The 13322-nt window shown below is 37.5% G+C and overlaps 1 long non-coding RNA gene across 2 annotated transcripts in view; it reads right to left on the reverse strand.

Annotated features, from left to right (window-relative positions):
* LOC143648641 (uncharacterized) overlaps window positions 1-13322 on the reverse strand; it is a 123396-nt gene that overhangs the window by 6219 nt on the left and 103855 nt on the right. The window lies entirely within an intron of this gene.

A 13322-nucleotide genomic window follows, 5' to 3' on the forward strand; every position in this document is an offset into this window, starting at 1 on the left:
ATTTTTTCTGCAATCTGTCTTCTCTAACAATATCCAACCAAGTGCAGTGCAATCCATAAACTCTCTTAGAATTCTCCTGGTTGTTTGATCATATATCTGAAAACTTAATTACATGGATCTTTTATTGTTCTTTAATTGGATCATGTGAGTTTGTTTTGGCTTCCCCAACTATATTGTAAGTCCTTTAAAGGCAGAGAATAGACCAAACATTTTAACATCATTATGACACAGTTCAGAAAGATATTTAAAATGTACTGATTGATTGATTGTTGAATAGGTGCATGGAGGGGGCTGGAGGTTTACACTTGTTTTAAGGGTGTGGGGTCATTAAATGTTTCCCACATGCCAGCACTATAGTGAGTTTTCCTTGTTACATTGCAGTTGGCCATGGAAAAGCTGTGCTTCTCTGTCATTAAATTTACCTGCTTCCATGGGCATTGAAGGAAAAATAAGGGCAGAACATACCTACAATTGTTAATAGACATTATCTCTAGAGAATGGAAAATTTGGGGTAATTTTGATGATCTTTTTTGCTTAACTCCCTTTTAAGTTTTTAAAATGAAATATTTAATAGTGAAAGTACATATTTTTAAAAAGACAAATATCTTGTGTGCCCAATACGAAAAGACAGCACGTATTTATTATTGATTGATTAAATCTGTCAGCATTTTGACCCGCAGCAAACATGAACTTGCATTTTTCTAAAGCCCCTTGGGGCTTCTGATCAAGCAGGCTTTTTAGCAATGTTTTGAACATATCGGGTTAAATTTGTCTTTCCAAGTGGGATTTGATAGAATGCAATATGAATGGAAGATTTAATAGAGGATTTCTTTCCTAAGCATAGGAAGAATCAGGTAATTGTTCATCCTTTCTTGAAATGGAGCATTTAGGTTTTACTACTGGCCGGACAGATAAAACAGATGTTCCTTGAACCTTACATGTAAAACCAAAGCTATGCAACAGAAAAACATGAGGACAGTAAGAGAGGAAAGAACTGTCTGTAAAGGGTGGCTGGGCAGCTCTTGAGTGGATTCTCTCCCTGCATGCCTTACCCCCAGAGGACCTGAGGCCTTCCCTCTGGCTAAAGTGCTGGTGAACGGTCAGTTGCTGGAATGAGGCATTTAGTGCTGAGGAACCAGTTGTTTGTACAATGAGTTACTCAGTCAGGAGTGAGAAAAAAAAGAGTGTGCATTCAAGCATTTCAGAGAGCTTGACTCCTGCTTTGTAAGAGCTGGAGAGAAAAATTCCTTTAAAAAAAGTGAGCCAATTAAAGAACCGAAGTTTATAGGTTGCCAAGGGAAAAAAACCTCTGTCTTGGGAAGCAGCATTAAAGAATTTAATGATGACAGACTGGGTTTCAGTCTCCTTTTCCCTTGCCACATCACTGCTCATAACACAGAAAGCACATAACACCAAGCCTTGTGTGTGGCTTCTTTGGGCACATGCGTGGTGGGTAACCTGATGCTCATTTGTTAATCAGATTTCCCATTGGGTGATTCTTTCCCATGATGCAATCAGATTTCAACACATGTTGCTTTGTCTGGGCTAGAAGATGGTAGATAGCATGCAAAACTCCTGTGCCAGAGATGGTCTCTTTTATCTTCTATGTCTTTGGGTAAAAGCAACTCATTCTGCCTGAGGTTTTTCCTTTGACTCCAGCTATTGGCCTCTCTGAATCCAGTAAGGTTGCTTTGCCTTCATTTTCTCTCTCTCTCTCTCTCTTTCTTTTTTTTTTTTTGACATAGGCTTTGGTTTGCAAGAGTTGCACCTCAGACAATGGTTATTTTACAGCCTATAAGGACAGTGTTAGAATAGATTCACTGTGATGCTTGTTACTGAAAAGGGCAAGCAATATATTGCATTGGTTATGTTCAAGGATCTGATAGTGATTGGATTATTCAGTTAGCTATGGCAATGTCTCTTCTATTTTTTGTATTTTTTCATTTTTGCAATGTCTCTTCTAGAACAGGAGTTTTCAAAGGTTATATCATAATTACCTGGAGAGCTTTAAAAAAAACCTTGATGCCTGGGCTACTCCCCGAATTAAATTAAATCATAATCTTAGGAGATGGGACCCAGGCATTGACATTTTATTTGTAAAATTCCCCAGATTCTTCCAATAAATAGTTCTGTTTGAGAATGACTCACTGCTCTAAAGCTCTCCTGTCTACACAGGAGCCACCAGCCCCAGGTAGCAATTTTTGAATTTGTTAATTAAGTTAAATAACATTTAAAATTTAGTTCTTCAGTGGCAGTAGCCAAATTTAATGGACTCAGTTGCCACATGTGACTAGGAGCTACCATACTGGACAGTCCAGATTATAGAGCATTCCATCATTGCAGACATTTCCATTAGGCAATGCTGATCTAAAATTTAGAGTTCTAGATTTAGGTCTAGTTCTGAATGGATTCTGAATGGCTCCACTGTTAATGAGAATTTTAGGTAAAATATTCTTGGGCATTGCTCTGGTTTCTTCATCTTAATGTCCATCTTTGAAACATCAAGTTACAATTAGAAGGTTAATCACAATCATTTAAGATTTCTGGCCTAAGCTAAACCTATCTTGGGAGGGAGGGATCTGATGTGGAGGCTAAAATGGTAGTGTGTGTTCTTGAGTTTATTCCTGGAGTTGGTGCCCATGGTTATCCCATGATAGTGCATAGTCTAGCCCAGGAGAAGGTAAAATCCCCAAAGAATGCACTGATGGGTTCTGGGGAACAGAAAGGCACTTGAAGTCTTATGAGTTTATTTCTCTAGATCTCTTTGGGATTTTATTTTATGAAAAAATTCCCTTTAGAACTCCCCATTTTCTGCACCAAATTCTTTTTTTTTTTTTTTTTAAAGGAAAGACAGAGAGAAGGAAGGAAGGATAGAAGGAAGGGAAACATCTTTTAAACATTTTCTTGTTTTTTTTATTGTATTCTGTTTCTCCGTTTTTGTTACATGGGCTGGGGCCGGGAATCGAACCGAGGTCCTCCGGCATAGCAGGCAAGCACTTTGCCCGCTGAGCCACCGCGGCCCGCCTGCACCAAATTCTTAAATCTATGAGGAAGTAGTAGGCATATTCCTTCATATCCCAACTTTGCATATCAGTTTGAAGCAAACAGTTGCCAAAAAATAGAAGGTGAGGAGACTTCCTCTCACATTTAGTAATGCAAGTTATTGAATGCAGTCATTCTTTGACAAACTCGAATATATATAAATTAGGACTTCATATATAAACTGCCTGACTTTGTCACAAAGCATTTATTTAGTGGGCTGATTATAAAACTCTCCTAAAGCAAGACTGTAGAATGACCCATCTCAGAGAAAATGGCAAAGTTGTCCCTTTGCGTTGTGTTGTCCTTTTTTATGTTCCTCATCAAACACACACATGCATATATACCCACAGACAACTCTTGACAGTGCATTCTTTAGAGCTCCTAAAAGAGCCGTCTAAGTATTTAAAGTGTTGCTATTTTGTAAAATTCTCAAACTTCTCTAATATTTATGTATTAACATATCCTGTTTTAAGCATTAATCACTATAGCAGACACAAAAGAACTGTAAGACACAATTCCATGTTCTTTAAGGATAAAGAATATGTCTTTATATAATCTTACTTCATCCAAGAACTTTCAGAGATGAAATTTTGAGACTTGAGAAAAATCAAAGGAAAAAAGTGCAAGTGACCCATATCTAGAGATAGTATGTCCATTCTAAAGTCATACCCATTTCTTTCTGGATTTTTAGAAAGAAGATGATGGCTATTTCTCTTAAGGAATTTTTGTGGCTGAATCTTATAGGGATTTCATATTTAATACTTGAGGAGCTTTCCTAACAGTCTCAGTGGTCACATGTAAGGATAGCTGGGAATGTGTATGAGAATCCCCATTTTTGTCATCCACTTAGCATTTGGAATGGGATCAGCTTGGTTTTGTTGTTACTATAAAAATTACCTAATTTACCTTTGAGTTTTTCTAGTGGTTTTAATATCCTAATGGATATAAAAGGGGAATTTTGAAATGATTTGTGATAGGTATCCTTACACCTGTCCTAGATGTGACTCACTCTTTTGATATTCCTCCAATAATATTATTGTTTTCCTAAGTGTCTGGAAACTTGCATCTTTGTTTGAAAGGGCATGTTTACTTTTGAAAATAGGTAAATTGACCCAACCGCCTCCCTTTTTTTGTATGCTGTATGGTGGGCTCATATTTCATTTTTTTCCCATGTGACTATCCTGTTATTGCAGCACCATTTGTAGAATTTTGAGGGGGGCAGGATGGGGTGTAGGGGGAAGTGCAGAGGCCAGGTATTGCACCTGGGTGTCCCATATGACATGCAAGAATTCCACCAGTGAACTACCCTTGCACCCTTGACCCCCTCTTTAAAAAATTAACAGCAGCCTCAGAATAGTCTGAACACAAATTAGATCATGCATCTATTTTTCTGATAAGATGACCAGAGGAGGGATGGCCCACTTTTGATTGATTGGTCATGGCTGAAGGAAGGGTTCTGAGGCAATGGAAAAAAACAATCCATTTTTGATGTCTTCTGTAGGCAAGGGAGGAGGTATGTCAGAAAGCATAACAGATATTTCCAATCTCTAGAATAGAGGATTAAGCATGTAGAGGGAGATAATAGACGATAGGGTCGAAAGAAAAGGTTATGTTCAGGTTGGAAAGAATCTCAAGAAATTTGTACTTAATTCTTTAGGCAGTGAAGAGACACTGATAAGTCTTGGACCTGGTAGTAGTATGATAAGATATATATTTTTAGGAAATCAACCTGGCCATGTGTGTAAGATGAAAAGAAGTGGGACAAGGTAACCAGAGAACTAGGAGTTTAAATAAGAAGAGATAAAGATAGGCAGATGTAAAAAACATTAGAATTGCCTAGGAGCCACAGATAACCATGAGATCTCCTTTGTGCTTGATGGAGAGGGTGCTGGTATTAATTTATTAATTTATTAATAATTGGTAATTCTTTTTATCTGATCCTAAAGAAATTGCTTACTATGCCAAAGGCATATAAAAGTGAATGAATGAGTGAACACTAGAAGAAAGGTTAGGAAGAGGAACTAGTTTTGAGGAAAAGAGGGTAGGTTTTATTTTAGACATTTTGAGTTTGGGGTGTTAATAGAGCCTCTGTAGAGGAGATGTCTACAGATAAGAGACAGCTCCTCGGATCCTGCAAGCCTACCCTCTATGCCATTGATGGCCTATAGATTCTTCTCACTTTACCACTCCTTTCTACACATCACTTTCCTAACAACTGAACTAAGATGCTCCTTTAGGAATCTGTGCCACTGGTCTTTCATTATCTAAAACAATCACCATGACTTCTTTAAGAAAATGCTCATCTCATGCTGCTGATTCCATGTTAAATGATAATACATATTGGGTTATTCAGATCCACCTGCATTTCCTATACTTCCTGCTCACTCGCTTGCTAAATTCTCTCTTCTCTATTTCTTTGGCCACCCAGCCACTCACTCCTATTTACCATACCCACTTGTGTCCTTCTTGCATATGTGTTGTCATTTCCGTTCTCATTTTCCACTCCTACTTCTTTTGTGGGTACGTATGCTTCTGTGGGTGTAATTCCCCATGTGTTTGGAGTGGTTCTAAGGGAACTTTTGCAAGGAGATGTGAACAAATATGGTTGTAGTGTAGTGTGTGTTTAGCCAAGTTAAGCTGTTGTCTTTAACCAAGGATTGTAAAGGCACACGCCCCAGAAAAGACTGTTTATCTTGGAAAATTAATGGCCATGGGCATCTTGGTGGTGGAGTTGTTTAAAACTAAACCTAACTTCCACAACCTACATGACATCTGCCTTTTACAGAGTTGCTCACACTACTGTGAGACATATGTTTGCCACATGCTACAAATAGCCCTGTTTCTTGGAACCACGTTTCTAAATATCTACATAAACAGGTCCAATTACATCTACAGCTTGACCATCATGTTTTGATGCTGTTTACAACATTTATTTTTCACTGAACCTAAATTCCTAACACTTTTGGTCACTAATAATGAACTCCAATTTGATGTACTGAGATTTTATAAGTGGTAGGATGTTATCAATCCTTCTCCAAGTTTTGGTGTTTTTTTTTAATTTTTAGAACTTATGGCAAATTGGAGTCATTAAGATTTATTACCAGAAAAGGGAAAAAAAATATATATTTTTTGTTTGACTATTTTCAATGTATACTGAGATGATAGTAGGAAATTATCAAGACCTAAGTTCCTTTTTGAATAAAAAGTTCCTAGATTTTGCCTTCATCTTCTGTTTGGCTGGGTATGCAGTACACTGTACTTTTCTTACTTGTGTAATAGACCCAGGTCAGGCATCACTCCAGATTTTCTTGGCTTTCTGCAACAGAGTTTGTCTTGTTTCCAGGTATGAATGGCCCTGGCAGTGTCCACTGTCATAAAGCTACAGCTGCTGTTATTTCCATCAGACATGAAAGAATTCCTTTGTGTGATGCTAACTGACCTCAGAAGAATCATTCACACCTATGCAATATCTAGAGTGGATTTATAGATGCTCTAACCTCCCCAGTGTCTGCTTTGAGGTGTTGGGTAACAACCTGGCAGAACAGAGGGATTAATATCCTTATTGGGTGGAGTTTTGACCAATGAGAGGTAGGAGATGGGTAGGAGATAGCAAATAAGTCTTCCATATTTGTTCCAAGACACAGCTGTTTCATTGCAGTAGCCAGAAGTTTTTTTTTTTTTGGTCAGCTCTGACCAGATTAGTAATATACCTTCTTGAATTTTCTTTTCTGTAATGCATTTACTTTTTCTTTCTCTTTTGCTTTCTTTTTGTTGTGCACCCTATCTCTCTATTCCAATAATGTCTTTCATAGAAGCTTTTGACTCAGGTTTTATTTTCTTGGGATCCTGGGCCAAGACACTTGCATGTCCCCTCTAATTGGCTTTGAGCTCCTAGAAGACAGAGACCAGGTCATACTCATTTTTCTATGGATAGTGTCTAAATATTGAGTCCATGTTTGCTGGACAAAAATCTTTGGCTGACCAGCCAAAGGAAACTTAACCAAAGGACCAGTGTCTCTCAGTTCACCTTGACTTCGATTTTTATATCATACTCAACCTTCCACCTAAATATTGGTCCAATTTGCTGTGTCTTGCCAGATGTTTGGAAAGCTTGGCCTGGGATGCATTAAAGAGATAACAGAACTACAAGTTATGGCATGAAATCTATGTCAGAGGAGCATAAATGGACCATCAGCCCCACAGGTCTGACAGTAGTAAAGGAGGGAGTGATAGACTTGTGGGGCCTGAGCTGTGCTTGATATTGACTATTCTGGAAGGACACTATATAGGTATGAATCAGGGAAGATGCAAAAAGGCAAGGGTTGTAGCTGGGCTGAAGAATGACCAGTTGACCCAGGAGTTTTGCATAGGCCCTATAGATTTAGGATGTTCTGCCACCTACCAGGAAAAAACAAGGGTTTCCTTTTACCCTTTCCCTCTCTCCATTTTTCTGACTTTCCTTTATTTATTTTCCCCCTCTCTCCCTTCCTGTTTTTCTTTTTCACACTTTTGATTCTGCCTTCATACTGCATTTGATGATTCAAAATATGATCTGTTCGCATTTAATGAATTCCTAAACCAATGTCATTTTAAAAAAAGAGTGAAATTAATAAAAAGGATTAGAGAGGGAACCAAAATATACTTCTATAATGAAAAAAGAATGTATTCCTCACATGCTAACTGAGTCTAGTTGGTGTGCTCTTGAGGAACATAAAGAAAAGCAAGACATATTTCTTAGCCTCTCCTTCTATTACCATGATATTGCTTGACAGAGTCACATCATGAGTGATTTCTAACTAAGAGTGGATTGGACTTAAATCTGGATTTAAATCTTGACTCTGATAGTCAAGGATTATATGACCTTGAGTTGAGATCTTGGTTTCTTTGTTTCTCATTGTTACATAGATAATAACTTCTCATTGAATATGCTATGGAAGTTGTGAGAAGTTAAATGAAGTTGTGGCTAAATGACATCGATTACCTTCCAAAGCACTGTGGGGCAGGGGTTTTAGTACTGGGGTAATAATATCATTGATACTAATGATCGTATTAATTGAACGAACTATTGTGTGAACATGGTTGATACGTTTTTGTAACTGGTTAGAGCAGGATTTCATAGGTTTGGCCTGTGACGTTATGGTGGGAGAGTTCTTAGTTGTGGGGGCCTTACTTGCTGTGGTGATTTGAAACTGTATGTACCCTAGAAAAACATGTCCTTAAACTTAATCCATTCCTGTAAGTGTGAACCTACTGTCAATAGGCCCTTTTGATGAGCTTACGTGTTCAGGTGTGGCCCAGCCCAATCAGAATGAGTCTTAATCCAATTCCTGGAGTTCTTTATAAGCAGAATGAAATTCAAACAGAAAAAAAAAAAAAAAGAAAGAAAAGCCACAGGAAGCAAGAAGCTGAAGGTCACCAGAACACGGAAGAGAAGAGAAAGGCCAGGAGAGGCTGCCATATGCATTGCCATGTGACAGAGGAGCCCAGGACCGAGATCACTGGCAGCCAGCCCCAGAACACCAGTCTTCAGGAAGAAAGCATCGCCTTGATGACACCTTGATTTGGGCTTTCTTTTAGCTTCAGAGCATGAGCTAATACATTTCTATTGTTTATGGCAATCCATTGCATATTTGCTTGAGCAGTCAAGGAAATGAAAACACCTGCATCTTGTGGGATGTTTTGCTTCTAGATACCACTACCATCTCCACACCCCCTTGGCAAGTTATAACAAACAATGATGTCTTCAGACATTTGTCAAATGTTCCCTGCTGGACAAAGTCTTTCCCATTTGAGTTTCTGGGCCAGAACTTACCCAGGACAGCTATAATTCTCACTCTGATATTAATGTTTTAACTAAAACATAAAAAGCAAACATGATGAGCCCACACAAAAAGCAAAATGTACTGATTTAGTTGGTATATTCAATACTGCATTTGCTAAAATTTATGCATAGTCACATAACTATATATAGCTATAGCCAGGGACGTACTAAATTCAGAGTGTATTTCCAGTCCACACTAACAAGAAACTAATAATGTAAGGGGATGAGAAGCCAGGAGAATCCCCTCCCAGAAACCTCCTTCTAGATCAACATGTTTATGTGAATAACGACTATGAATTGATTTACAACCTGAACAATATTTGTCCACATACATCAAATAAAACTTGAGACTTAAAGACCCATGCTCATTTTCCCCCTTCTATTCATTTTGTGATAACCATTTAGAATTCAGCCTCTCTGTTTTTTAACAATAGCACTCTGTCATTTCCAGAAAATGTTTTAAATTAGTATAAAACTTGGCTAAATTTAGCTTTTATAGAAGAAAGGATAAAACATAATTAACTGTTTAAAGAAGAAAACAGAAACCACATGAAGGAATGAGACTAGCTGGCGAGAAATCTAACAGTAGTGCTTGGTAGCTACCCTGTCTCCTGGGTAACAGATGTTCGTGAATTTAAGTGGAAACAGGACAGCATTGGCGTCGAAGGCATTTGTGACCAAAAGTTCATAACTGCTTAAATGTGGGAGTCTGGTACAGGTGCGGCGTTTGTTCTAATTGCCCAGAGATGGAATTGCAAGAACAATGGAGTGGACAGAGGAAAAAACAAAACAAAACTCAGTGTGGCCGGGAATATTAAGAGAACACTCAGCTGACGCGTGAGTGCAGTGTGCCTGCTAATAATTGCCAGCTGGGGTGGAAAACAGCATTATGTTTTGGTGCTCTTGAAGTACCATCCTCCAGTTTTAGCAGAACGTGTAATATCTTCTGTACGTTCTATGTAAATACCTGAGGGTTGAAAACAACTATTTTTTCTCTCTATCCGGATGACCGTCTATGGCGATTTTGTGGGAAAGGGGATTAATTTGATGTAAAAACAGAAAATGATTCTCTGTTTGGATTAAAAAAAAAAGTATTAATTTTTTTTTTAAACATAGAACAGAAAGAGACAAAGGATTCTATTGTGCCAGTGCCCTAGACGTGTAAGAGCTCTTTCCTCTATGCGTACACAGAGGGCTTGGCCCATAGCTGGCAAGATTATCTACAGATGGGTCGAATCTTTGTCAGCTAATAAAGACTCATTGAATCAAAGGCCAAGTTATCATTTATTCAGCTCAGCTGACCAATGCAATGTATCCTCTTTAACGCTGTCTGTTCTTAATGCCCAAACAATTGCAGTTATTATTATTGTTGTTGTTGCTACAATATTTTTAAAACACAGATGGACCCGGTGAAATGCCAGTGTGACATTGTGGCTGTCAGCCAAATAAAGAACAATCATCTACTGTTGGGCTGGAGGGCTTCCAGTAAGTCACAAAGATATCTGGGAGCCTGTCCCTGAAACCACCCCAATAACCTAGTTGACTAGCTATGTTTTTATTTCTCAGTTTCCACATTTGATCTCCTTTGTAAGACTCAAATTATTTGGATTATTAATAACAGATAAAACAAATAGCCAACAGGCACCTTGTGAAGTTATCTCATTCACGGTCACTTTCTATTTGAGATTTGAGATCACCCTAAGTGGTCAAATAATGGTTTTCTCTGGTTGGGTAAATCTGAAAAATTGGATTGAGAAAAGTTTTAATATACAGAGTGGTGGTCCTGGGATTCATCTTTTTGTCACACTTGATCCATGAAATCAGGCAGTTTTATACTGAAAAACACAAAGGAAAAATGTTTTTGTTCCCCTGAGTAAGGAAGTTAAAAGGGAAAATCCCTTGCTGTCTCAACAATCCTAGATTTCAACCTTGTTTTCTGTGTTTTTCAACAGAAAAGACAAGGTGAGGTTGAGGTTCCCTTTACTAAAATCACTTACTCTTTGACTCATGGATTTAATAGTAATCAAGATGTCACTGTGCCCCCAAGAAGTTGGAAGTTAAATGTACCATCTCGTCTATTACATGTTCTCCCTAAAGATAGCAAAACTTAATATGTGAGCTATTAAAAAGTTTATGTATTCAGGCTGCCCCAAATTTCGTATAGAAATTTATGATTTGATTAATTACAATTTGATTACATTTGTTACTTTTGTGGATTAATGGGAACAATTAACAAATCGTTTCATATATTAGTCACAGTGAGAAGATCTGACATAACTAAGAAAAGTTTGAGATGTTAAATGCCTATATTCATCATATATGGTTTCCTTGAATTAGTTGTCTCATTCCAGTTGCTTACAGGAGAATTAAAATTGTTATATTTTTCTTCTCTCACCGCGGAGCAAATCTCATTCAAAATAAAAAGTAAATGAATTCTCTCTCAGAACTTAATATTTAAACAAACTTCTCTAGTTCCTAATTTAGGGATAATTTAGTTCTCAGTAGAATGAAACATTGGGATGATTTTCTTCTCTCGTAAATTTAGATAAATTCTCTTAATCCATCATCTTGCTTAGTGCAATGCGGGCTAGTTTTGCTTACCTCCCAGTTCCTCTTGTTTTCTTCCTATTCCACATTTGCTTCTCTTTTTCTCTTTTTTCTTGAAACTTAATGCTTTCCTATATGTGGGGATCTTTCTGACTGGCCATACCCCACATTTAGCAATATGTTGAGCACACATTGTTTAAAAATGGGGATGAAAATTTGGCCTTTCATTAAAATCTCTGTAATAAATGTCATTCTCTTTCTTCTCAACATGTTTTTGGACCTGATATCATCATTTGTAATAATCCTTCATATGTCTTTGCCAGCACATAGAGTAGCAAAAAGGAAAAAAACTTCTGATAACTAACTTTTAGTCTGATAGGCTTCTGAAAATGATCCTGATGGCAAGTATAGTCTTGAATTTTGTTGCTTTCTTGGCAAAGCGTTAGGATCAAAGGGATGTAAGTCCATGGGCAAAAATTAGCCTAATTAAAATTTTGTTTACTGCTATTTTTCTAGGTTCAGTTCGTATAAGGCAAATTTCAGAATTTTATCTATTTTCTTCACAGGTGTTCTATAGATGAAACTCAGGAACAACTAAGATGAATATTGTTGAGAATACATACTAATAGGTACATTCTATTTTAGATAATCTTGATGGATCTATCTCATGTTGAGTTCTCCATAAATAAACTTGCCCAACAAAATGATCGAGTATGATATATAGCCAGAACACCCATTCAAGGCAGAAAACACAGAGGAGAGCGTTCACACAGAAAAGACAAGTTCACCTGTCAGGTCAGAGTGAGAGAAGCAGCCAGGGTTTACTGTTCTCAATTTTTAGCCCTGATACTAATCCAGCACTTGAAAGAAACACCAGTTCATGGGCCTCTAGCATGCAGGCTTCCAGGAGCCCAGAATCCTCCCCCATAAAAGGACACCCTAACTAGAGAGTGCCTAAAATTTTCTATGCAAGTAGTCTAAACACATCTGCAAAAACAATAGACTGTGGAAGCAGAGCTGCTTGTGTTAGACTCCAACCAACTTCTGTCCAGGGGTCTTAAAAAACTGAAATATTCTCAAACATGGAATACAATGGCTTTCTGCATTTCAAATTCTGTGATCTTTGCATCACTTTGTTTTGGGGATTTTTTTTCTTCCTCCTAGACAAGACCTTTCAGGTTAGCCTAACAATTGTGCAATGCATAACCACATATGCCTCTCCCTTCATATTTTCTTTTGTTTTTCATTTAAAGAGATACCAACAGCCACCACCCATTTAATGATTTGCAGTGAAGAGACTGAGGATATACAATCTTGTAACTTTTCGGGATTCTTTTCAGTGTTCAAAAAAAAAAAAAAAAAAAAAGCCCAGTCTAATGATAGCTTCCTGTTGTACACAGTCAACTCCACTGTTTTTACATTGCATGTTTAATGCATGGCATGAGTTGGGAAATGAGGCAGTGGCTACTGAGAATCTTATGGAATGGAGGATGCTGATGGGACAGAGAAACATTAGTGATTTATGAGGCAAATTAATAATGGCAGCTGCCACATAAGCCACAGCCCAGAATTCTTGGGTGGTAAATAAAGAGTTGCATTCGTCTATCAGGTGGTAAATATTCATTGTTTTTTTAGTGCCCCAGTTAAATGTGTTTTATGTTAGTCATCACAATGTAGAATTTCTCAAGCTAAGTTCTAAACACACAGAACATAATAAAATATATGTAACAGGAGTAATTACCCTCATGATTTAAAAAATCATTTCTTTGATAGTACAGTGTCCATGCTCATATATATATAAATATACCTATATATGTATTTATATATTCGAATGCAGATGAATATAAATATATACCTATATATGCTCTAACCCCGAGATAGACAATAAAGAACAGTTTGTGTCTAGTATGTT

The sequence above is a fragment of the Tamandua tetradactyla genome, chromosome 10 (genome assembly GCF_023851605.1).
Source record: "Tamandua tetradactyla isolate mTamTet1 chromosome 10, mTamTet1.pri, whole genome shotgun sequence".
NCBI lineage: Eukaryota > Metazoa > Chordata > Mammalia > Pilosa > Myrmecophagidae > Tamandua > Tamandua tetradactyla.